This window comes from Callospermophilus lateralis, chromosome 11, assembly GCF_048772815.1.
Source record: "Callospermophilus lateralis isolate mCalLat2 chromosome 11, mCalLat2.hap1, whole genome shotgun sequence".
In the NCBI taxonomy this organism is placed as follows: Eukaryota; Metazoa; Chordata; class Mammalia; order Rodentia; family Sciuridae; genus Callospermophilus; species Callospermophilus lateralis.
The window spans coordinates 65,428,889-65,455,366 of record NC_135315.1 but is presented as its reverse complement, the minus strand read 5'-3'; positions in this window follow the sequence as shown (position 1 = coordinate 65,455,366).

Sequence of the window (26,478 nt, the reverse complement as noted above, 5' to 3'; positions counted from 1 at the left end):
TTTTGATGACCTTGCACAGGATGCTTACGTCCCTGTAGGTGCCTTCCTAGTCCTAGACCTGGCTTATACCCCATATCTTGCATGATATGTTGAGACACTGGGGAATAGTCATTACTAAGAGTGAACCCCATGTCTTTCATCAGATCACGGCCCCATAAAGAAATAGGTAAATCAAGTACATAAGGCTGAAAGGTACCATCGTGTCCTTCCGAGTCCTTCCAAGATAGATGTCTACAGCTGATTTGAGGGGCTTGGGCATATCCAAGTCCTCTTAAGGATTGATCAGAAGCCTGCACTGGCCATCCCCTAGACCAGTCCTTAAGGGCTATGATACTACGATCTGCTTCTGTGTCCAGCAATCCCACAATAGATTTACCCTCTATGCTTAATTCCAAAGTGGGGCGATTGCTCATATCCAGTGACAAATAGGCACAATTTCCTCCGGTGGTACCAATCTGATTTCCTGCCCGTGACCTTGAGTCAGCAGGGAAGTGATTATGCAAACTAGGCAAAATTAGCAATTGAGCAATCTGATCCCCTGGGGAGATAGACACAATGCCCCTTGGAGCTTCTACCATAACCTTTACTGCCCCTACAGTATCAGGGTTTACAACTCCGGGGAAAACATGAAGACCTTGTAGGATAGAGGATGCACGTCCAATTAACAAACCTACAGTGCCAGGGGGTAAAGGCCCTTTGAACTCAGTTTCCACCAATTGGACTCCCATCTTAGGTGTTAATACGAGTCTGGAGGTGGAACAGAGGTCCAATCCTGCGGCACCTGTAGTGGCTCTCCGCATCTCGTGGGATGGCGCAGAGAAGGCCATGTCTCGGGTTTGGGTGTGACATTCTCCATTGCCCCATATATTCGTGGGCCCTGGGGTCGGGGGCCCCTTTGGCCGTTTTTTGGCCCAGCTGAAATAGGCTGTCCATGGATGTCCCTCACTGATCTACACTCCCTTGCCCAATGCTTCCCCTTTTTGCATTTTGGACACAGCCCCGGTTGACGAGGGCCATTAGAAGGGCCACCGCGAGGAGGTCCAGTAAAATTGCCTTTTTTGGGACAGTCACGTTTGAAATGGCCGGATTGACCACAATGGAAGCATGTTCCGGCACCAGGACCGCCCCCTTTTGCAATCCGAAGGACAGCAGCTGCAAGACCTGCATTAGTTAAAGGTCCTCCAAGCTCTCTACACACTTTCATCCAAGCTTCTATGTCCTTGTTTTTATAAGGAGCGATTGCTGCTTTACATTCTTTGGTGCATTGCTCAAAAACAAGTTGTTTAATCAAGGGCATTGCTCTATCAGGGTCACCAAAGATTTTTCCTGCGGCATCCACCATCCTAGCAACAAAGTCCGAGAAAGGTTTTGTGGGGCCTTGCATGATTTTTGTTAAATTGCCAGACACTTCTCCTCTATTTGGGAGTGATTTCCATGCACGGATACAAATGTTATTGATCTGTTCATATACCTCAGGGGGATATCCTGTTTGTTGATTAGCATATCTGCCTTGTCCCAAAAGCATTTCCTTGTCCCAATGGGGGTGTCCCGCCGCATAGTTTTGGGCAGCCTGCTCTACAGCACCCTCTAGCATAAAGGCTCTCCAGTCCAAATATTTGCCTGGAGAAACACAAGCCCGAACAAGGCTAGCCCAATCAGAGGGAGTCATACAGTATCTAGACAGACTCTCCACCTGAGTTAATGTGAAGGCGGCATCCACCCCATAAGTACGCACAGACTCTGCCAGGGTCTTCACAATTTTGAAATCTAAGGGCTCATGGAATCTTCCCCTATTGTCATCCTGGAAAACTGGATAAGCAAGACCCATCTCAGCATTAACAGCCCTCCATGTTTGGGCATGGAAAGCTCTCCTCGAAACACCCTCACCGTACGGCGGCGGGTCTGGAGGATCATTTTTCTTGAGCTCCTGTTTATTTTTATTCCCTTCTCCCATAGTTAAATTCCCTAGCTGCCGAGACAGTCTCCCGAGCTCCTCCTGTTCTTCCTCCTCCTCTTCTGACCCACTTTTGCATGGGAGTGTGCGCAGTGTACTGAGATCTGGATACAAGCGTTTCCTCCCCCGTTTCTCGCTCTGCACATTCCCCTCCTCCTGAAATATTTCACTCCGTGCCAGAGACAATCGCCTCCTCCCCTGTTTCTCGCTTCGCACACTGCCATCCTCCTGAAATACGTCACTGCCTGCCGGAGATAATTGTTTCCTCCCCTGTTTCTCGCTCCGCACACTCCCACCCTCCTGAAATACCTCACTGCCTGTTATTTCTGATTTTTCTTCATGTAATTGCTCTAAAACTTCTTGTCCTTTAGTAAGTGCTTCCTGACATCTGCTATCTGTGAGGCAACTACAAATCATCCTCCAAAGGGGTATCACCCCACCCTCTAATATGCCCTGCTCAGAAGCAAAGTCAAGGTCTCTGCCTAACTTATCCCAGCTAGGCAGAGTAAAGCTGCCCCAGAACGGAAACCACGATGCAGCAATATCTGTCTTCTGTAAAAATCTCTGTAAAGTACTACGTTTCACTTTTAGGCCCTTGGAACGTAACAGGTTATCTAGGGCCAGGAGAAGCGGACTTGAAGATACGGCACCCATGACACAACAAAAGACACACAACAAACAAGAGTGAAAGTAAGAGCAAAAGTACACAGTGCAGCTGCAATAAGATTTAATGCTCTCTCTGGCTTTACAGAGGAGCTGCCGCCTTGACAGCGGGTCCTAAATTACCTAGGACTAATCCCCGCTTTAACCGGGGTCCCAATTAACCTGGGACTAATCTCTGCTTTGATGCGGGTCCTACTTATCTAGGACTGATCTTCCGCTTTACCTGCGGGTCCCACCTTACCTGGGGACTAATTGGTGCACCACCCCTGACTGCTGAAAGTTCTGGTTCCCGGGTCTCGGCACCACTTGTCGCGACCCCTTGCCCGCAAGGAAGACGCAACTCAGGAATCTTCTTTCAGCAGTTTATTCAGGCCTTGATTTAAGTATCTTTTAGTGACTCACTTTCTTTCTTCTTCCTCTCTGAGGGCCCAAGCACAGCCTAATAAAGCCTCCCACGTACCAATCTTAAGCTGCCGCGTGGGTCTTTTTTATAGGGTGGCAAGAGATAGCGCGCCAACTCTCCACAAAGGAATTTGATTTATCACAGGCCACAGTGGAAGCCGGCGCCATCTTCTAATGGCGGCCACAATTTACAACAATGGCTTACTACACTCCTCCAATGGTTGACTGCTCCCCACTGACACCCCCCAATCCTGGATCAAAGTTGTCCCTCACATTGCCCTACTTTGGTCCTGGTCTCTCTCTGAGGATCTACTCACTTGGTGCAGAGGAGTGGAATTGGCTGGCCTCTGGGCCCTGAGGATCCCTTTGGGCAACACATCCCTGTCCCTCACCTGGGCCTCCTTTGCCGGCCAAATTTGAAAACTGGCAAAGGACTTGGGCATAGTGATGACTTTGCCCTTGGTGATACCCTTCCTTCCCTCCCTTACCTTCTAGCCTTGTAAGCTGCCCCTAAGCAAACCCAGCCCTTCCTCACCATGACCCTTAGCCTTACAGTCTCCCGGTCTGGCTGCCAGCCTAACCTCCTTACTGCATTACTCGGGTTGTGTTGCATTCTGTGGTGTCTCTTCCTTTCTTGTTTGACCTGGGCACCACTTGATATGGCCCCTAAGCTCGCTCCCCTCTGTTCCCTTTTCACAGCCCTCTGTCTCCTCATACTAGTTCTGTCCTATCTCTCCTTCCCCAAGCATTTTTTCTGGAACAGGGGCCTTCTGTTCATTGGGCCCCTATTACCTTTTGGTTGGGTAAGTCCCTTGCCTGGGCTCCTTGTTTGAGTCCTGGATCTTGCCCCTCTCTCTGCACCCACCGTGACCCCCCACTGTGCCCTCACATTGTAATCCTCCTGGCCCCTGGCCTTTGACAGACACTTTGGCCAGGTTCCTGGCCCTTGATCCTCATCTGGGCCAGGGCACTTTATGGAAAAAAAAATTCTGACCCTTGCCTGGGAAACTTGCTCTTCCTAGGCCTTTAAGGGAGAACCCAGAACCCTGACCTGGCAGTGATGCTGGACCTTGAGCCTTCCTCCCCCATGCTGGATCCCCTGCCCTCCCTCCCCAACACTGTCCACTGTCCTGAGCCACCTGCCCCACTGCTGGCCCTTGCCTTTGCATTCCCTTGACTGGCTATTCTCTTAAGCCTCTAGGAGTCCGTCATGCTCTGTGCTTCCCTGGGCTTGAACTTCGGGCCTAGCTGGGGCTGCTTCCCTGCTCCCCTTGTCTTCCCTGTATCTTAGAAGGCAGTCCATGCCTTCCCGGGCCTGCACTTCTCTGCTCTTCCCTAGCCTTGGCCCTCTCCTAGGTCCCTTGCCTGGGCTCCTTTCTGCGGTTCTTGCCCACACCCCACAAACACTCTTCTCCACGCTGTGCCCTCCTTTGGCCCTTCTGTTTTATTTGTCCTGTTGGGCTCCTTTTCTGATATCTTTTCCAGGATGCTCACCAGAGCCAGGGGATGGAACTGGGATGTTTGGCCCTAAGGTCTTCCTTTTGAAAAAGGAAGCAGTGCCCATTGCCATGGGGCTTTGGCCACCTTCAGCCCAGGCCCTGTTCCTCTAACCTGAAACCCTGCAGTGAATCGGGGCCATGATCCCTCCTCACCCCATGCCACTTGTTCCCCTTAATCTCTTTTCTCCCCATATTCCACTGCTGCCAGGAGAGAGGGGACTTGCTCTTCCTGACAGAAGGCCACTCCCACCTGGATTTCTGGGGAGCTTCTATAGCCCCACATCTAGGGTAGAGGGACTTCCTCCTCCAGCAGGAGACCCCTCCAACCTGGGTGTTGGGGGAGCTCCTATACTGCTGCAGCCAGGGTAGACAGCACTCGACTCTATCAGCGGGAGTCTCCTCACACCTAGGTGTTGTGTGGAACTAAAAACAGCCACAGCCAGGGTAGAGGTGACTTGCCCCTCCAGGAGGGGGGACCCCACCCACCTAGGTTTTGAGGGGGGCTCATATATCACCACAGCCATCGTAGAGGGGACTCACACCTTCAGTCCCCTCTACCCTTGATAGCTTGGTATACAAGCTCCCTGCAACACCCAGGTGGGAGGGGTTTCCTTTCGTGAGGGGTGAGTCCCCTCCCCCCTGGCTGATGTGGTATATAAGCTCCTCTAACACACAGGTGGGAGGAGTCTGCTGACTGGAGGGGAGCATAATCTCTACCCTGCCTGTGGCTGTATAAGTGCTTCACCTAATACCCAGGATGGGTCTCCAGCCTGGAGGGTCAAGTCCCTTGTACACTGGCTGTGGCCATTAAGGAGCTCCCCCGGCACCCAGGTGGAATGGTAACGAGCCTGTTGAGGTGAGTACCCTCTACTATGGCTGCAGAGGTGTATGAATTCCCCTAGACACCAAGGTGGGAGGGTTCTTCCACCTGGTTGGGCGAGTCTACTCTACCCTGGCTGCAGTGGTATATGACCTCCTCCCAAAACACACACCCAGGTAGGAAGAGTCTCCCACATGGAAGGCCAAGATTCCTTTACCCTGAATGCAGTGGTATACTAGATTGTCCTGACACCCAGGTGGAAGGGGTCTCCTACATGGAGGTTCCAGTCCCACTCTACACTGACTGCAGCAGTAAAGGAGCTCCCACTGACACCCAGGTGGTATAGGTGCCCCGCCAGAAGGGGAGAGTCTTCTCTAGCCTGGCTGCCGTGGTATAGGAGCTCCCACCAAAACCTAGGAGTGAGGGGTCTCCCGCCTAGTGGGGAGAGTCACCTCTGCCCTAGCTAAGTCGGTATACAAGCTCTCCTGGACACTCAGGAGGGAGGGGTCTTTCACCTAGATGGGCTAGTCCACTCTACCCTGGCTGCAGTAGTATAAGAGCTCCCCCTCCTTATACAGATGAGAAGAATCTCTTGCCTGGAATGGCAAGTCTCTCCTTCCCTGTTTGTTACAGTATAGGAGTTCACCCCTGACACCCAGGTGGGAGGGGTCTCCAGTCTGGAGGTGCAAGTCTGCTCTATGTTGGTTGCTGATGTATAGAAGCTCCCCTGACACCAAGGTGAAAGGGGGTCTCCCGTTTGGAGAACTGTGACCACTCTACCCTGGCTAGTGCGGTATAGGAGCCCCCCGACACACCCAGGTGAAAGTTATTTCCACCATGGAAGGGCGAGTCTACTCTGCCCTGGCTGTTGTAGTATAGGAGCTTTCCTGACACCCAGGAGGGAGGAGTCTCCAGCCTGGAGGGGAGAGTACCCTTACCCTGTGTGTAGTGGTATAGAATCTCCCCCCAAATACCAAGGTGGAAGGGGTCTCCCGTCTGGAGGGGTGAGATACCTCTACCCTGGCTGTGATGATATAACAGATTCCAACACTCAAACCCAGGTGAGAGGGATCTCTTGCCTGGAGAGGTGAGTCCCCTCTACCCTGGCTAGCTTTCCCTGACACCAAAGTGGGAGGGGTCTCCCACCTGGAGGAATGACTCACCTTTTCCCTGGCTGCAGCAGTGTACAATCTTTCGCAGACCCCCAGGTGGGAGGGGTCCCCCGCCTTGAGGCATGAGTCCCCTCTACAATGGCTAATGCAGTATAGAAGCTACCCTGACACCCAGGTAGGAGGTGTCCCCTGCCTTGAGAAGTTAATCCTCTTTACACTGGCTGTATAGGAGACCCCCATATTCAGATGGAAGGTTTCTCCCACCTGAAGGGGTGAGTTTCCTCTATCCTGGCTATGGTGGTTTAGTAGCTTTTCCTGACACCCAGGTAGGTCTCCTGCCTAGATGGGTCTTTCACCTGGAGGAGTGAGTCCACTCTACTCTGGCTGCAGCTGTATAAGAACTCCCCCTGTCACCCAGGTGGGAGGGATCTCCTGACTAGAGGGGTGAGTCTTCTCTACTCTGGCTGCTGCAGTAAAGAAGCTCTCCCCCCCCCATACCCAGATAGGAGGGGTCTCCCATCTGAAGGGGCGAGTACCCTGTACCCTGGCTGTGGTGGTATACTAGCTATACCTGACACCCAAGTGGGAGTAATCTCCTGTCTAGAGGGGTGAGTCACTTCTAACCTGGCTAAGGTGGTATACATGCTCCCCGCAACACCCAGTTGGGAGGGGTCTCCTGCCTGGAGGGGCGAATCCCCTCTACTCTAGCTTTGGTTTTGTAGGAGCCCCCTTGGACACCCAGTAGGAGGGGTCTCCCAGCCAGAGGCAAATCCCCTCTATGATGGATGGTGCGCTATATGAGCTCCCCCTGACATTTGGTGGAGGGGTCTCACTCCTGGTGGACAAGTACCCACTATCCTAGTTTTGCTTTACTATCCTCTATCTTAGTTTTAGAGTTAACCCCCACCATCAGGTGGGAGGCGTCACCCGCCTGGAGGGGCGATTCCCTTCTAGGCTGGCTAGGATTGTATATAAGATCCCCACGACACGCAGGTGGGAAGGTCTCCTGCCTGGTTTGGCGAGTCCCCACTACCATGGCTGCGGCCGTATAGGTGCTCCCCACACACCCAGGTCAGAGGGATCTCTTGACTGGCGGGGCAAATCCCCTCTACCCTGGCTGCAGCAATATTGGAGCTTCCCCTGACACCCAGGTGGGAGGGATCTCCCACCTGGAAGGGCAAATCCCCTCTACTTTGGTGGGTGCCCTATCAAAGCTCTCTGGACACCCAGGTGGGAGGGTTCTCTTGCCTGCTAGGGTGAAACCCTCTGCCCTTCCTGTGGTGGTACAGGAGCTTCCCCCTCAATACCCAGATGGGAGGGTTTCATGCTTGCAGGGGCGATTCTCCTCCACCCTGGCTGAGGCCATATACAAGCTCCTCAAAAACACAGGTGGGAGGGGTCTTCCGACTGGAGGTGCAAGTCCCCTCTCCTTTGGCTTTAGAGGAATACAAGCTCCCCCTAACACCTAGGTGGAATGGGCAAGTCCCCTCTACTTTAGCTGGTTCCTTATAAGAGTTCCCGTGACACCCAGGTGGGAGGGGTTTCCCGCGTGCAGGGGTGAGTCCTGTGTACCCTGTCTGTGGTGATATATAAGAGCTGTATAAGATCCCATTCCCAGATGAGAATGGTCTCCCGCCTAAAGTGGCGCGTCCCCTCTACCTGGCTGCAGTGGGATACCAGCTACGTGAAAAGTGTTCTCCTGCCTGAAGGGACCAGCCCCTGCTACCCAGCTGCAGTTGTATTCCAGCCTCCCCGCCCCAGACACACCCAGATGGGAGGGGTGTCCCGCCTGGATGGGTAAGTCACCTCTACTTTGGCTGGTGGCTTATAAGAGTTCCCAGGACACCCAGGTGGATGGGGTCTCCTGTGCACAGGGGTGAGTCCCATCTACACTGGCTGCAGCAGAATAGGAGCTGCATCCCCCATAGCCAGATGAGTTGGGTCTCCCGACTGAAGGGATAAGTCTTCTCTACCCTCGCTGCAGTGGGATAAGAGCTCCCCCCCAACACATATACCCAGGTGAAAGGTGTACCCCGCCTTGAAGGGCCCGTCCCTGATACCTGGCTGCAGTTGAATACGAGACCCCCCCACACACACCCAGGTAGGAGAGGTCTCACTCCTGAGGGGGTGAGTCCCCTCTACCCTGGCTAAGATGGAATACAAGCTCACCCTGACACCAATGTGGGAGGGGTCGCTTGTCTGGAGGAGAAAGTCCCCTCTGGTTGCAGCAGTATAAATGCCCCCCCTGATAACCTGATGGAAGGGATCTCTTGCCTGGAGGATCCAGTCACTGCTACTCCAGCTGCAGCTGTATATAAATGCCCCCTAAAAGACACCCATGTGGGAGCGGTCTTCCGCCTGGAGGGGCAAGTCTCCTCTACCCTGGCTAAGGCAGTATAGGAGTTACCCCCATTCCCAGGTTTGAGGAGTCTCTCACCTGGAGGTACAAGTTGCCTCTACCCTGGCTGCTGGGGTATATGAGCTCCACCAGTCACCCAGGTGCGAGGGGTCTTCTGCCTGGAGGGTTGGGACTACTGTACTCTGACTACAGCGGTTAAGGAGCTTCCCATGACACCCAAGTGGGAGGGTGGCTTCCATCTACCCTGGCTGAGGGGGTGTACCAGCACTCCCAGACACCTAGGTGGGAGCGTCTTCTGCTTGGAGGGGTGAGTCCTCTCTATTCTGGTTGCTGTGGTATAGGAGCTCACCCCCCAAACCCAGATGGAAGGGGTTTCCCACCTGAAGGGGCGAGTCCTGTCTACCCTAGGTCTCTTACCTGGAGGAGTGAGTCACGCTCTACCATGGCTGTGGCATATATGGGATCCCACTGACACATAAGTGGGAAGGGTCTCCTGACTGGAACAGCGAGTCCTCTCTACTCTGGCTGCAAAGGTATACACACTCCCACTGACTCCCTGTTGGGAGGGGTCTCCTGCCAAAAGGGGTAAGTATTTTTGACCCTGGCTGTGGTGGTATATGAGCTCCCTCCAACAGCCTGGTTGGAGAGGTCTTCCACCTGGATGAGTGAGTCTCCTCTGCCCTGGCCAAGGTGGTATAGAAGTGCCCCCCCTACACACAGATGGGAATGGTCTTCCACCTGGAAGGGCGAGTACCCTCTACTTTAGCTCTTGCCATATAAGAGCTCCCAGTACATCCTAGTGGGAGGGGTCTTCTGCCTGCAGGGGCGTGTTCCCCTCTACACTGGCTGTGGCAGTATAAGAGCTGCCCTGAACATCCAGGTGGGAGGGGTCTCCCACCTGTAGGGGTGAGTCCCCTCTACCCGCCTAAAGAGGCAAACCCCTCTGCCCTGGCTGTGGCAGTATAGGAGCTCCCTATGACACCCAGGTGGGAGGGGTCACTGGCCTGTAGGAGCGAGTCCTCACTCTCCTGACTGTGGTGGTTTATGAACTCCCCCTGAAACCCAGGTGGGAGGGGTCACACGCTTGGAGGGGTGATTCCCCTTTATCCTGGCTGCTACAGTATGCAAGCTCCCCTGTACACCCAGGTGGGTGATGTCTCCCTTCTGTAGTGGGGAGTCCCCTCTACCCTACTTGAGGTAGCATATGAGCTCCCTTGACAACCATGTGTGAAGAGGCTCCCTTCCTGAGGTGTGAGACCCCTCTATCCTGACTGGAGCAGTACAGGAGCTCCCCCCGCAATACCTAGATTGGAGGGTCTCATGCCTGGAGGGGAGAGTCCCCTCCACCCTGGCTAAGGCTGTATACAAGCTCCTACAAAATAAGGGTGAGAGAGGTCTTCTGACTGGATGTTCAATTCCCCCCTCCCTTGGCATCAGAGGAATACAAGCTCCACTGACACCTAGTTGGGATGGGTCTCCCGCATGGAGGGGTGAGTCCTTTCTACTTTGGCTAGTGCCTTAATAGGGTTCATGGGACACCCAGGTGTGAGGGGTCTCTCAAGTGGAGGGGTGAGCCTGGTCTGCCCTGGCTATGGTGGGATACGAGCTCCCACTGACACCCAGGTGAAAAAGTCTTCACCCACCTTCAGGGTCCAGTCCCTGATACCCGGCTGCAATTGTATAAGTACCCCCCCACACACACACACCCAGGTGGGATGGGTCTATTTCCTGGGGGGTGAATCCCCTCTACCCTGGCTAAGGTGGAATAAAAAATCGCCCTGACACCAATGTGGGAGGGATCTCCCACCCAGAGGGGCAAGTCCCCTTTATACTGGAAGCAGGGTGTACAAGCTCCACAAGACACCTAGGTGGGAGGGGTATCTAGCATGGAGGGGAGAGTCTCCTCTACTCAGGAAGCGGTGGTGTATGAGTTCCCCCGCATGCCCAGTTGGGAGGGTTCTCCCGCCTGAAGTGGGGGGAGTCCCCTCTACCCTGACTGTGATGGCATACTATGACACCCTGGCGGGAGGGTTTTCTTGCCTGAAAATGCGAGTACTCTGTACCCTGGCTGTGGGGGTAGAAAAGCTCTCCTCTACACACAGGTGAGATGGGTCCCCAGCATGGAGCGGCGAGTCCCCTGTACCCTTGCTGCAGCAGAATATATGCTCCCCCAGACACCAATATGGGAGGGGTCCCAAGGCTAAAGGGTCGAGTCCCCTCTACCATGGCTGAGGCTGTATAATAGTTCCCCCAGCACCCAGGTGGGAGGGGTATTCCCCCTGGAGGGGCAAGTCCACTCTTCCATTGCTGTAGCAGTATATGAGCTCCCCTGACACCCAGGTGGGAGGGTCTCCCACCTGGAAGGGTGAGTCCTCTTTACCCTGGTTAGGGCGGTATAGAACCCTCCCCTACACACCCAGGTGGGAGTGGTCTCTCGCCTGGAGGTGAAGTCCCCTCCACCCTGGCTGCTGTGGTATAGGAGCTCCCCTGACACACATATGGGAGGAGTCTCCCGACTGGAGGGGAGAGTCCCCTCTATCCTGCCTGCCGCAGTATAAGTGCACCCCCTGAAACCCAGGTGGGATGCGTCTACCACCTGGAGAGGCAAGTTCCATCTAAATTGGCTGTTGCAATATAAGAGCTGCGCCTGATACCCAAATGGGATGTGTCTCCCACCTGGAGGGCAAGTCACCTCTACACTGGCTGAGGCAGTATAGGAGCTTCCTTCGGAAACCCAGGTGGAAGGGGTCCTATATTAGTTTTCACTGACATCCAGGTTGGAGCCATCTCCGGCCTGGAGGGTCTAAGCCTCTGTACACTGGCTGCAGCTGTAAATCACGTCCCCCAGACACAGGTAGGATGGTAACAAGCCTGGAGGGGGGAGTCCCCTCTACCCTGGCTGTGGAGGTATATGAATTCCCTGAGTCACCCAAGTGGGAGGGGTCTGAGGCCCATAGGGGCAAGTCCCCTCAACCCTGGCTACAGAGGTGTATGAGTTCCCTTTGACACGCAGGTGGGAGGGGTCTCTTGCCTTTAGGGGCGATTCCCCTATACCCTTGCTCCAGCAGTAATGGAGCTCCCTGTACACCCAGTTGGTAGGGGAATCTCGCCTGGAAGGGCGAGTTCACTCTAACCTGGCTGAGGAGGTGTACAAGCTCCCCCAGACACCAGGTGGGAGGGATCTCCCGAAAGGAGGGAAGAGTCTACCCTACCCTGGTTGTGGCAGTATAGGAGGGCCCGCCCATAACCAGATGGGAGGGTCTTCTTCTTGAAGGAGCAAGTCCTCTCTACCCTGGCTGCCTTGGTACACTAGATTTCCTTGACACCCAGGTGGGATGGGTCTCCAGCCTGGATGGGCCAGTCCACTCTTCCCTGCCTGCAGTGATATCACCTCCCACGCTGACAAACAAGTGGGAGGGGTCTTCCACCTAGAGGGAAGAATCCCCTCTAGGCTGCTGTTGGATGTGTACAAGCTCACCCAGACACACAGGCTGGGAGGAGTCTTCTGTTTGGAGGGGTGAGTCCAATCTATTCTGGCTGCTATGGTATAGGAGCTCCCCTCCCCAATAATCAGATGGGAGGGTGTCTCTCACCTGAAAGGGTGAGTCTCCTCTACCCTAGCTGCAGTGGTTTACTAGCTTTCCCTGGCACCCAGGTTGGATGGGTCTCTCACCTGGAGGGGCAGGTCCCCTCTACCCTGGCTGCTGCAGTAATCAAGCTCCCCAGGACACCCATGTGGGAGGGGCCTCCTGACTGGAGGAGAAAGTCCCCTCTCCCTTAGCTGTGTAGGTATAGGAGCTCACCCAGACACTCAGGTGGGAGGGGCCTCTGGACTGGAAGGGCAAGTCTGCTCTACCCTGGCTGCAGTGGTATAGGAACTCCCTCTGACACCCAGGTGGGAGGAGTCTCCCGCCAGGAGGCTAGAATCCCATACTGCACTGACCTAGGAGCTCCCCAGGACACCCAGGTGGAAGGGGCCTCCTGTAGGGAGGGTAGAGTCACCTCTACCTGACCTGTGGAGGTATAGGAGCTACCTTGACACACAGATTGGAGGGTTTTCCCGCTTTGAGGGGCGAGTCCCCTCTACCCTGGCTGCAGCTATATAAGAGCTACCGCTGAAACACAGGTGGAAGGGGTCTCTTGCATGGAAAGGTGAGTTACCTCTATTTTGGTTGTGGTGGTATAGGATCTCCCCCCCCACACCCTCGTGAGAAGGGTTTCCTGTCTGGAGGGGCAAGTACCCTATACCCTGGCTGCAGAAGTATACAAGCTCCCCCAGACACCCCATTGGGAGGGGTCCCCCACTTGGAGGATGGAGTCCTCTCAATGCTGGCTGTGACAGTATATCAGCTCCCCAACACACACCCAGGTGGGAGAGGTCTCCCGACTATAAGGGTGAGTTCCCTCTACCCTGGCTGCTGCAGTAATCAAGCTCCTCCAGACACACAGGTGGGACGTGTCCCATATTGGAGGGGCCAGTCACCTCTACCCTGGCTGCAGAGGTATAGAGGTCACCCAGACACCCAGGTGGGAGAGGTCTCCCAATTGGAAGGATGAGTCTTCTATACCCTGGCTGCAGAAGTATAGGAACTCTCCCTGAAACCCAGGTGGGAGGGGTCTCCCGCTTAGAGGTGCAAGTCCCCTCTACCCTGGCTTCAGCAGTATAGGAGCTCCCCTAGACATCCAAATGAAAGGGGTCTCCCACCTGGAGGTGCAAGTCCCCTCTACCCTGGCTGCAGCAGTATAAGAACTCCCCTGAAATCCATGTGGGAGGGGTCTCCCGCCTAGAGGGGTTATTTCCCTCTACCCTGGCTGAGGGTTGTATCAGCTCTCCCAGACACCTAGGTGGGAGGGATCTCCTGCTTGGAGGGACGAGTCACCTGTCTTCTGGCTGTTATGGTATATGAGCTCCCCCCCATACCCAGATGGGAGGGGGTCTCTCGCCTGAAGGAGTGAGCTCCCTCTACTCTGGCTGCAGTGGTTTACTAGGATTCTCTGACACCCAGGTTGGATGGGTCTCTCACCTGGAGGAGTAAATCCCCTCTACCCTTGCTTCAGAAGTAAAGGATCTCCCCCTTACACCCAGGTGGGAGGGTCTCTGGCCTGGAGAGGCAAGTTCCCTCTACACTGGCTGCAGTGGTGTAGGAGGTTTCCGCTACACCCAGGTGAGAGGGGTCTCCCGCCTCAAGTGGAGAGTCCTCTCTACCCTGCCTGTTGCAGTATGTAAACTCTCCTGAAAACCAGGTGGAAGGGATCTTCAGCCTGGAGGGTCCAGTCCCCTGTTCCTGCCTCTGTAAGTATAGGAGCTCTCCCTGACACACAGGTTATGAGATCTCCTGACTTGAGGGACAAGTCCTCTCTACAATGGCTGCTGGGGTATAAGAGCTCCCCCCCTGACACCCAGGTGGGAGTGGTCTACTGCATGGGGCAATGAATAACCTCTACTCTGGCTTTGACAGTATATAAGCTCCCCTGACATCCAGGTGGGATGGGTCTCTTGCCTGTAGTTTCCAGTCCACTCTACCCTGGCTGCAGAGGTATAGGAGCTCACCCAGATACCCATGTGGGTGGGGTCTCCCGACAGGAAGGGCAAGTCCGCTCTACCCTGGCTGAAGCGGTTTAGGAACTCCCCTGACACCCAGTTAGGAATGGTCTCCTGCTTAGTGGTGTGAGTCCCATCTAGACTGGCTTCAGCGGTATAGGAGCTCCCCAGGACACCCAGGTTGAAGAAATATTCCTCCTGGAGGGACAAGTCCCCTCTACCATGGCTGCAGTAGTATAAGAGCTTCCCCTGAAACCCAGGTAAGAGAAGTATCCCACCTGGAGCAGTGAGTCCCCTCTACCCTGGTTGTGGTGGTATAAGATCTCCTCCCCACATCCCAGGTGGGAGGGGTCTCCCGCCTGGAGGGGCAAGTCCCCTCTACCCTAGAAGTGGAAGTATATGATATCACCCTGTCACACAGGTGGTAAGGGTCTCCTGATGGATCAGTGAGGCTCCTCTACCCTGATGGCGGATGTATACAAGCTCCCTCAGACAACAAAGTGGGAAGGGTCTCCCGCTTGAAGGGGCAAGTCTTCTGTACACTGGCTAAGGTGGTATATCAGGGCCTCCCTACACCCAGGTGGAATGGTCTTCCCCATGGACGAGCGAATCCCCTCTACCCTGGCTTTTGTGGTATACAAACCCCCAACACCCAAGTGGGAGGGGTATCTGGCCTGAAAGGGCAAGTCTCCTCTACTTTACCTCTTGCTATATAAAAGTTCCCAGTACACCCAGGTGGGAGGGGGCTCCCGGCTGCAGGGGTGTGTTTCTTCTACCTTAGCTGTGGCAGTATAGGAGATCCCCAAAAACCCAGGTGGGAGGGATCTCCTGACTGGAAGGGCAAGTCTGCTCTACCCTGGCTGCAGCAGTATAAGAGCTCCCCCTGAAACCCAGGTGGGAGGTGTCTCTCACCTGGAGGAGTAAGTCCCCTCTACCCTGGCTGTGGTAGTATATGATCCCCCCCCACATCCCAGGTGGGAGTGGTCTCCCGTCTGGAGGCACAAGTCCCCTCTACTCTGGTTGTATCAGTATATGAGATCCTCCTTTCACACAGGTGTAAAGAGTCTCCCGACTGGAGCAGTGAGTCACCTCTTCCCTAGCTTTGGAAGTATACCAGCTCCCCCAGACACCCAGGAGGGAGGGGTCTCCTACATGGAGGGGTGAGTCCCGTCTATTCTGGCTCTGACGGTATATGAGCTCCCCCTGACACCCTGGTGGGAGGGGACTCCCGCCAGAGGGACAAGCACTTTCTAACCTGGCTGTGGTGGTATATGAGCTCCCGCTGATAGCCAGGTAAGAAGAGTCTCCCGCCTTAATGGGCGAGTGTCCTCTAACCTGCCTAAGTGTGTATATAAATTCCCTGTGACACTCAGGTGGGAAGGGTCTCCTGCCTGGAAGGGTGAGTCCCCACTACCTAGGCTGAAGCGATATAGGAGGTCCCCCACACACACCAAGGTGGGAATTTCTTCGGCCTGAAGGGGCAGGGGCAAATCCCGTCAACCCTGGATACAGTGGTTTAGTAGCTTTCCCTGGCACCTAGGTTGGATGGGTATCTCCCCTGGAGTGGTGAGTCACCTCTATCCTGGCTGATCCCGAATACTAGCTCCCCCTGACACCCATGTGGAAGGGGTATCTCAACTGGAGAGGTGGGTCCCCTCTACCATGGCTGCAGTGGTATAGGAGCTCCACCCTACATCCAGTTGAGAGGGGTCTCCCCCCTCTAGTGGCAAGTCCCCTCGACCATGCCTGTGGCAGTATATGAACTCCCTTGAAAACCAAGTGAAAGAGATCTTTTGTCTGGAGAGTCGAGTCCCCTCTTTCCTGGATCTGGATGTATAGGAGCTCCCCTGACACCAAGGTTTCTGATTCTCTCGACTGGAGGGGCAAATCCCCTTTACACTGGCTGCAGGGGTATACAAGCTCCCCACGAACCCCAGGTGGATGGGCTCTCCACCTGGAGCAATGGGGCCCTTTTACCCTTGCTGTGGTGGTATACAAGCTCATCCACTGACCCAGTTGGGTTGAGTCTTCTGCATGGAAAGGAAAGTCGCCTCTACCCTGGCTTTGGCTATATACAAGCTCTCCCACAACCAGGTGGGAGGGGTATCCCGCTTGGAAGGCGAGTCCCCTCTACTGTAACTCTTGACATGTAAGAGCTCCTAGTACACCCAGGTGGGAGGGGAATTCCACCTGCAGGAGCATGTTCCCTCTACTCTGGCTGTGGCAGTATAGGAGCTGCCCTCGACACCCAGGTGGAAGGGTTCTCCTGCCTGTAGGGACGAGTCCCCTCTACCCTGGCGGCTGCAGCAATCAAGCCTCTGCAGACACCTAGGTGGGAGGGTCTTCTGATTGGAAGGGTGAGCCCCCTCTATCCTGGCTGCGGAAGTATAGGAGCTCATCCAGACACCCACGTAGGAGTGGTCTCCAGACTGGAAGAGTAAGTCCGCTCCACTCTGGCTGCAGCAGTATAGGAACTCCCTCTGACCCCCAGGTGGGAGGGTCTCTGGCCTAGTATTGGGGGTCCCCTCTACCCTGGCTTCAGCGGTACAGGAGCTCTCCAGGACACGCAAGTGTAAGCAGTCTTCCTAATGGAGGGTCAAGTCCCCTCTACCATGGCTTTGGCGGTATACAAGCTTTTGGGAAGGAGTCTCTGAACAGGAGCAGTGAGTTTCCTCTACTTTAGCTGTTGCCATAAAAGAGCTCCCATTACAACCAGATGAGAGGAGGCTTCCACCTGAAGGAGTGTGTTCCCTATATGCTGGCTTTCACAGTATAGAAGCTCTTCTGGACACCCAGGTGGTTGTGGTCTCCAGATTGGAGGGGCTAATCCCCTCTACCCTGGCTGTAGAGGTATAGGAGTTCAGAAGACATCCAGTTGTGAGGGGTCTCCCAAGTCTAAGGGCAAGTCCTCTACCCTGGTAGCAGCGGTATAGGAACTCCCTCAGATACCCAGGTAGGAGGGGTCTCCCACCTGGAGGGGTGGGTCTTATCTACCCACTGTGTCGGTATAGGAGCTTCCCCCAACACCCAGGTGAGAGGGGTCTCCGGACTGGAGCAGGGAGTTCTCTCTACCCTGGTTGTTGAGGTATACAATCTCCCCCATACATCCAGGTGGAGGCCTCTCCCGCATGAAAGGGTGAGTGCCCTCCATCCTATCTGTGACTATATTTGAGCCTTCCTGACACCCTGGTGGGAGGGGTTTCCCACCAGAAGGGGAAAGTACATTTTACCCTGGCTGTGGTGGTATATAAATTCTCACTGAAAGCCAGGTTGGAGGGGTGTCCCGCATGGATGGGTGAGTCTCCTCTACCCTGGCTCAGGTGGTACACAAGTTCCCTGTGACACCCAAGTTGGAGTGTCTCCCACCTAAAGGGGCGATTCTGCTCACCCTGGCTGAGGGGGTATAAGAGTCCCCTCCTACCCTGAGTAGGGAGGGATCTCCCATCCGGAAGGGTGAGTAGCCACTATCCCAGCTGCAGCTGTATATGAACCACCGCCCCCCAGGAGTCACTCATGTGGGAGGGGTCTTCTGCCTGGAGGTGTGTGTCCCCTCTACCCTGGCTAAGGAGGTAACTCCATTCCCAAGTAAGAGGTGTCTGTTGCCTAAATTTGTGAGGAGCCTCTACCCTGGCTGCTGGGGTATATGAGCTCCACCTGACACCCAGGTGCAAGGGATCTTCTGCCTCGAGGGAAGATTCCTCTCTACACGGGCTGTGGGGTATCTGAACTCCCACAGAAACCCAGTTGTTAGGGGTCTCCCGCCTCGAGTAGTGAGTTCCCTTTACCCTGTATGTGGCTGTATAGAAGCTCTTCCAGACACCAAGGTGGAAGGAGTATTCTGCCTGGAAAGCGAGTCCCCTCTACTTTAGCTCTTGACTTATAAGAGCTCACAGTACACCCAGGTGGAAGGCTTCTTCTGCCTGCAGGGGTGTATTCCCTCTACCCTGGCTAGATGGTAGAGGGAATACACCACCCACGTGCTCCCCAGGACACCCAGGTGGTAGGGGTCTCCCCCGTCTAGGGGCAAGTCCCCTCTACACTGGCTGCTGAAGTAATCAAGCTCCCCTAGTCACCGAGGAGGGAGGGGTTTTCTGATTGGAGGGGTGAGTCCCCACTACCCTGGCTGCAGATTTATAGGAGCTCACCCAGACACAGAGGTGGGAGGGGTCTCCCCACTGGAAGAGCAAGTCAGCTCTAACCTGTCTGTAGCGGTATAGGAACTCCCTCTGACACCCAGGTGGGAGGGGTCTCCCGCCTAGAGCTGCCAGTTCCCTCTACTCTCTCTGCTGCAGTATAGGAGCTACCCTGACACCCAATTGGGAAAGTCTCCAGCCAGGAGTCTAGAGTCCCCTCTACCCTGCTGACACCCAAGTGGGAGGGGTCTCCCGCCTAAAGGGGTGACTTCCCTCTACCCTGGCTCAGAGGATGTACCAGCTCTCCCAGACACCCAGGTTGGATGAGTGTCTCGCCTGGTAGAGCTAGACCCCGCTACACTAGGTGCGGTGGTAAAGAATCTCCCCCTGACACCCAGGTGGGAGGGTCTCTGGCCTGGAGAGGCAAGTCCCCTCTAACCTGGCTGCAGTGGTATAGGAGGTCCCCTGTACATCCAGGTAGGAGGGGTCTCCTGCCCACAGTGGTGAATCACCTCTACCCTGCTTGTGGGAGTATATGAACTCCCCTGACAAGCAGGTGGAAGGAATATTCCGCCTGTAGGGTTGTGTCTCCTTGTCTCTGGCTATGGCAGTATAGGAGCTCCATGACACCCAGGTTATGGGGTCTCCCTTCTGGAGGTGTGCGTCCCCTCTACCCTGGAAAGGCAGTATATGAGTTATCCCCATTCTCAAGTGGTAGTTGTCTCTCGCCTGGAGGTGCGAGTTGCTTCTATCCTGGCTGCTGGGATATATGAGTTCCACCTGACACCCAGATGGGAGGGGTCTTCCTCCTGGAGGGGCAAGTCATCTATACCCTGGCTAAGGTGCTATTCAAGTGCCCCCCTACACACAGGTGGGAGTGGTCTTTCCCATGGACAGCCGATTCCCCTCTACTCTGGTGTTGGTGATATAGAAGCTCCCCTGACACTCAGGAGGGAGGAGTATCCCAACTGGAAGGGCAAGTCCCCTCTACATTATCTCTTGCCATATTAGATCTCCCAGTACACCCAGGTGGGAGGGGTCTTCTGCCTACAAGGTCGTATTCCCTCTACACTGGCTGTGGAAGTATAGGACCTCCCCCTCCCTACACACACACAGGTGGGAAGTGTCTCCCGCCATTATGGGGGAGTCCCCTCTACCCTGGCTGCAGTAATCAAGATTCTCCAGACAACTAGGTGAGAGGAGTGTCACAATTGGAGGGGCGAATCCCCTCTACCCTCACTGTGGAGGTATATGACCTCACTCAGACACTCAGGTGGGAAGGGTCTCCCTACTGGAAGGGCAAGTCCATTCTACCCTAATTGCAGCGGAATAGGAGCTCCCCTGACATCCAAATGGGAGGAGTCTCCCCGAAAGAATCTAGGGTCCCCTCTACCTTGCTGCAGTGTTATAGGAGTTCCCCAGGACACCCAGGTGGAAGCAGTCTCCCGCCTGAAGGGGAAAGTATATTCTACCATGGCTCTGGTATTGTAAGAGCTCTCCCTGACACCCAAGTGGGAGGGTTCTTCTGCCTGGAGGAGTGAGTTCCCACTATCCTGGCTGCAGGGGTATATGAGCTCCACCCCCTTCACCCAAGTGGGAGTGTACTTCTGCTTGGAGGGGCAAATCCACTCTACCATAACTGCAGAGGTATAGGAGCTCCCACTGCCATACCCAGGTGGCAGGGGTCTCCCATATCGAAGGTCCAGTACCTTCTACCCTGGCTGTTGCATTATAAGAGCTCCCGGACACCCTGTTCAGAGGGGTCTCCCACTTGAAGGGGAAAGAACCCTTTACCCTGGCTGTGGTTGTATATGAGCTCTCATGGACAGCCAGTTGGGAGGAGTCTCCCGCCTTGTTGCAGGAGTCCCTCTACCATGGCTAAGGTGGGATACAAGCCCCCTGTGATACCCACGTGGGAGGAATCTCCTGCCTGGAGGGTCAAGTCCCCAGTAACCTGGGTGCAGTGGTATACGAGCGCCATCTCCAACACCCATATGGAAGGTGTCTCATGCCTGGAGTTGCTAGTCTCCTCTCCCTTGGCTCCAGGTGTATAAGAGCCACATCTGAAACTCAGGTGGGAGGGGTCTCTTGCCAGGAGGGGTGAGTCCTCTCTACTCTGGCTACTGCAGTTTAGGAGTTACTATGACAACCAGGTTTGAGGAGTCTCTCGCCTGGTGGGTAGAGTCCCCTCTACACTGCCTGCTGTAGTATACGAGAGTTCCTTTGGAAACCCAGGTGGAAGGGGTCTCACTCCCGGAGGAGCGAGTCCCCTCTACCCTGGCTGTAGTAGCATAAGAGCTCCTCCTGAAACCCAGGTGGGAGGGGTTTGCGCCTGGAGTGGCCAGTCTGCACTATCCTGGCTGTGGCAGGTTAGTATCTCCCCCAGAACACCCAGGTGGGAGGCGTCTCCCGCCTGGAGGGCCAAGTTTCCTCTACCTTATCTGTTGCGGTATCAGAGATCCCCCTGACACACAGGTGGCAAGAGTCTCCCAACTGGAGCAGGGAGTCCCCTCTAACCTGGCTGTGGAGGTATACAAACTCCCTCAGACACCCAGGTGTGAGGGGTCTCCCTCATGGAGGGATGAGGTGAGTCCCCTCTATCCTGTCACACTGGTGGGAGGAGTCTTTCGCTAAGAGGTGCAAGTACAGTCTTCTGTGGCTTTGGTGGTATATTAGCTCCAACAGACAGCCAGGTTTGAGGGGTCTCCAGCCTGAATGGGCGATTCTCCTCTACCCTGTCTAAGGTGGTATACAAGTTTCCCCACACCCAGGTGGGAGGGGTCTCCTGCCTTGAGGGGCGAGTCCCCACTACAATGGCTGCAGCAGTATAGAAACTCCACCCCTCTTGGTGTGAGGGTCTCCCGCCTGAAGCGGCGAGTCCCCTCAACCCTGGCTGCGGGGGTATGAATGCCCCCTCCTTCCCCCAGGAGGGAGAGATCTCCCACCTGCAGGGGTGAGTCACTACTACCCCAGCTGCAGCTGTATATGAACCCCCCACTTGCCAGACACCCATGTGGGAGGGGTCTTTGGCATGGAGGGTTGTGTCCCCTCTACCCTGGCTAAGGTGGTATAGGAGTTACCCCCATTTTCAAGTGGGAGGTATCTCGGGGCTGGAGGTGCAAGTCGCCTCTACCCTGGCTGCTGGGTTATATGAGCTCCACCTGACACCCAGGTATGAGGGGACTTTTGCCCAGAGAGGCCAGACACCTCTAATATGACTGCGGTGGTATAGTTTCCCCTGACACTCAGGTGGGAGTGGTCATCTGACTGGAGGATCAAGTCCCCTCTACCCTGTCTTCTGGCGGTATAAGAGCGCCCTCTGACACCCAAGTGGGAGGCGTCACCAGCCTAGAGGTGTGAGCCCCCTTTATCTTTGCTGTAGTGGTATTGGAGCTACCCTGACACCCAGGTGAGAGTGGTCTCCTGCCTAGAGGCGGAAGTCCCCACTACCATGGCTGCAGCAGTATACTAGCTCCCCTTCCCAATCCAGATGGGAGGGGTCTCCTGCCTGAAGGGACCAGTACCCTCTACCCTGGCCGTGGTGGTATACTAGCTTTACCTGACACCCAGGTGGGAGGGTTCTTCTGCCTGGAAAGGTGAGTCCCCTCTACCCTGGTTGTGGCAGTATACAACTCCCCCTGACACACTGGTGGGAAGGGTCTCTCACCTGGTGTGGCAAGTACCCTCTACCCTGGCTACAATGGTATATGAGTTCTCCTGGATACCCAGGTCATAGGGGTCTCCCGTCTGGAGGGGTAAGTCTCCTCTTCCCTGGCTGAGGTGGTATACAATCTCTCTGAGACACCCAGGTGGAAGGGATTTCCTGCCTGGAGGGGTGAGTTCTCTCATTCCTGGCTGCTGCAGTAAAGAAACTCTGCTGACACCCAGGTGGTAGGAGTTTCCTGCCTGGAGGATAGAATCCCCTGGACACTGACCGTGACAGTATAGGAGCTCCCACTGACACCCAGGTGGGAGGTGTCTCCCGACTGGAAGTGTGAGTCACCTCCAACCTAACTCTGGAGATATAGGTTCTCCCCCCATACCCAGGGGGAGGGGTCTCTTGCCTTGAGGGGTGATTCCCCTCTACAATAGTTGCATAGGGATAAGAGCTCCCCTGACAACCAGGTGAAATATGTCTGGTGCCTGGAGAGGTGAGTCCCTGTTACCCTGGCTAAGGCAGAATACAAACTCGCCCTGGCACAAAGATGAAAGGGGTCTCTCGCCTGGAGGAGCCTGTCCACCCTACCTGGCTACTGCAGTATATGAACTTCCACTAACACCCTTGTGGGAAGGGTCTCCAGCAAAGAGGTGAGAGTTCTCGCTACCCTGGCTACAGTGGTATATGAACTCCCCTCCCACCATTACCAGGTGGGAGGGGTCTCCAGTATGGAGGGGCAAGTCTCCTCTACTCTGGCTACAGTGTTATACAAGCTCCCCCTGACACCCATTTGGGAGGGTTCTCCTTTCTGGAGGGGCGAGTCCCCACTACCCTGCCTACAGTGGTATATGAGCTCCCCCAACCACACCCAGTGGGTGGGGTCTCCCTCATGGAGAGGCCAGTCCTCTCTACACTGCTGGCTGTGGCAGTATAAGAACTCCCTGTGACACCCAGGTGGGAGGGATATCCCGCCTGGAGGGGTGAATTCCCTCTACCCTGGCTGTGGAGGTATACAAGCTTCCCCAGACACCCAGGTAAGAGGGGTCTCCCGCCTGGAGGGGCAAGTCCCCTCTACTTTGGCTGGTGCTATATAAGAGCTCCCAGGACACCCATGTGGGAGGTGTCTCCCAACTGGAAGGGTAAGGCCCCTCTACCTTGGCTGTGGAGGTACAGGAGCTCCCCCAGACACCAAGGTGGGAGGGGTCTCTCGCTTGGAGGGGCGAGTCCCTGCTACACTGGCTGTGGTGGTATATGAGCTCCCCTTGACACCCAGGTGGAAGGGGTCGTCGCCTGGAGTAGCAAGTCTCCTCTACCATGGCTGTGGCAGAATACAACCTCTCTCTGACACCCTGGTGGGTGATGTCTATTGCCTGGTGCAGCAAGTATCCTCTACACTGGCTACAGTGAATATATGAGCTCCCCCCACACCCAGTTGGGAGGGGTCTCCCTTCTGGAGGGGCAAATCACCTCTACTCTGGCTAAGGTGGTATACAAGCTCTCTGAGACACCCAAGTGTAAGGGTTCTCTCACCTGGAGGGGCGAGTCCTCTCTACCCTGGCTGCTTCAGTAGAGGAGCTCTCTTGGCACCCAGTTAGGAAGGGTCTCGCAACTGGAGGCAAGAGACCCCTCCCACCTGGGTGGAGTTGGGACCTCTTATACCATGCAGCAAGGTTGAGGGGACTCACCTCTCCAGGCCTAGACTCTCCCACTTTGCTCTCAGGGGGAGATCCTTTACCAGTGCAGCCAGGGTAGAAGGGACTCACCCTTCCAGTCGAGAGACACCTCGCTCCTAGGTGTCAGGGAAAGCTAGTAAACCACTGCATGCAGGGTAGAGGGGACTCACCCCTTCAGGCCAGAGACTCCTCCCATCTGGATATGGTGGAGAAGCTCTTTAACACAGCATCCAGAATAGAGGGGACTTGCTCCACCAAGCAGGAGATCCCTCACCTCTGGGTGTGGAGGGGATCTCCTAGATCTCCAAAGCCAGTGTGGAGGGGGCTAGCAGCTCCAGTCGGGAGACACATAAAATCTGGGTGTCAGTGGGATCTCCTATACCACTACAGGCAGGGTCCAGGGGACTCTACCCTCCAGGTGGGATCACCATTCATTGTGTGGGTCTCTTGCCTGGGTGCCTGGCTGTTGTCCTGGGTTTAGCCTTTATGCACACACACCCACAACCCCCTTCCATGCCCTCCCATCACTCTCCTTCTGGTGCCCTTCCTTCTCTTTGCCTCCTTTGCCAGGATCCTGGTCGTAGATTTTCATCTGATCCTGAGGCGATATATGGGAAACAATACCCTGGCCTTCTCCTGGGCCCCTAGCTCTCCCAGGGTGCTTGTTCTGGCACCAGGAACCTTGAAACCTGGAGGTGGCCCTGGGCCTGAAGCCTGACTGCCCCCTTCTGGATCCCCTGCCTTCCTTCCCGAAAGTAAATCACATTCTGAACCTCCTGCCCAAGCCCTGGTACCTGGCTCTCCATTCCCTGGCCTGGCTTCTCACTTGAGCCTCTAGTTACCCTTCTTGCTCACTGCTTTTCTAGGCATTGTTAAGGGCCCCTTGCTGGGGCAACTTCACTGCTCCCCTTGGCATTCCTGTACTGCAGTACACAATTGCAGCCCTGCCTTTCCGGCCTGGTGTTCCCTGCTCTCCCCTGGCCTGGGCCCTCTTCTAGGTCCCTTGCCTGGAATCCTTGCTGGGGTGCTGACCCCCAACCCACCCATACCCATCCTGCCACCCTCCAGGTTTTGCTCTTCTTTGGCCCTCTGTCCTTTGTGTCTGTGCCACACCTGATTTTATAATCCTTTCCGTGGATGCTCATCTGGGCCAGGCACTTGATTTGGACACTTGACCCTGGGGGCTCCCTTTGGAAAATGTAGCCCTGCCTCTTGCCTGGGCCCGTAGGCCTCCATCACCTTGGGCCCTGCCTCTGACCCCTAACAACCTGCAGTGAATCTTCGCCTTGAGCTGTTCTCCCCCTTTGCCAAGGACTCCACTTTCTCCCCTCCTGCCCCTCACCCTCCATATTACGTTTTATTCACCCAGGCCCAGGTGCTAGCACTAGCCTCTATATTACGGGGCCCAACTCCTTGCTTGAGAACCTGCCTACCCTTCTTGTGGTTCCTTTCTCTGTCCCCTGGTTTCAAGCCCCTGTTGCCTGCTGCCTCCTGTGCCTCCCCTCTGATCACCTCATGCTGTGGTATGTTGGCACTGCCTGGAACCTCTTCTCCCCTGCTTCTCCCTACCCTGTGCTGCTAGAATTGGTCCTGCAGCCCACCTATCCCCACACTTCTCCACAACAGGTATCCTCTCACTGTAACCTCTTTGGCCCCACCTTTGGTCCAGGACCCTCTCTGAGGATCTACTCACGTGGGGCAGAGGAGCTGAATTGGCTCGCCTCTGTGCCCTGAATGCTCCTTTGGTAAACACTTCCCTGCCACTCACCTGAATCCCCCTCACTGTCTGAAACTTGAGGCCTGGCAGTTAACATTGACTTGCTCCAACCAATCCCTGAGCAATCCCATCCTTTTCCTCCTGCCTTCCATGTTGCACCTCCCTAACCCTGACCATTTATGCTCTGGTCTTTGTGCCTGTAAGTTTTCCTGAGCCACTGACCACATTCCTCATGGCCCTTGGCATAGCAAGGACTATCTTCGTGTTGGGCCTGACCTTGGTGCCCTTACCTTCTGCCTGCCAGTGGGCTTCCCTAGGTGCCCCTTGGCTTCTCCTGATCCTCATGGAGCCCCTCCATCCCTTTCCCCTTGCACCTTTTTCTGGCACATGCAGGTCTCCTGCTACTTGGTTCACCAATCACCATTGATCGGGTGGGTTCCTTGCCTGATCACCTGGCTTGGGTCCTGGGTCTGCCCCCTATGCGAGAACACCCTGATCTCTTTCTGTGCCCTCCCATCACACTCCTTCTGGCGCTCTTCCTTTTCTTGGCCTCATTTGCTAGGACTTTGGCAGTAGATTCTCATCTGATCAAGGGCTCCTTGAAGGAAACAATGCCCTGGCCCTTGTTTGTGTTCATTTCTCTCCCTGGGTGCTTGCCTGGCACCAGGAACCCTAAAACTTGGAGGTGGCCCTGGACCTGGAGCCTGGCTGCACCATGCTGGATTCCCTGTCTTCCTTTCCAAATCTTTTCCACTGTCCTGAGCCCCCTGCCCAAACCCTGGCACTTGTCTCTTCATTCACTGGCCTGACTCCTTGCTTGAGCCTCTGGTGGTCCCTGCTCCCCTTGGCATTCCTGCACTGCAGTACCCTATTGCAGCACTGCCTTACTGGTCCATAGTTCCCTGCTCTCCCCGGGCCTGTGCCCTCTTCTTGTTCCCTTGACTGG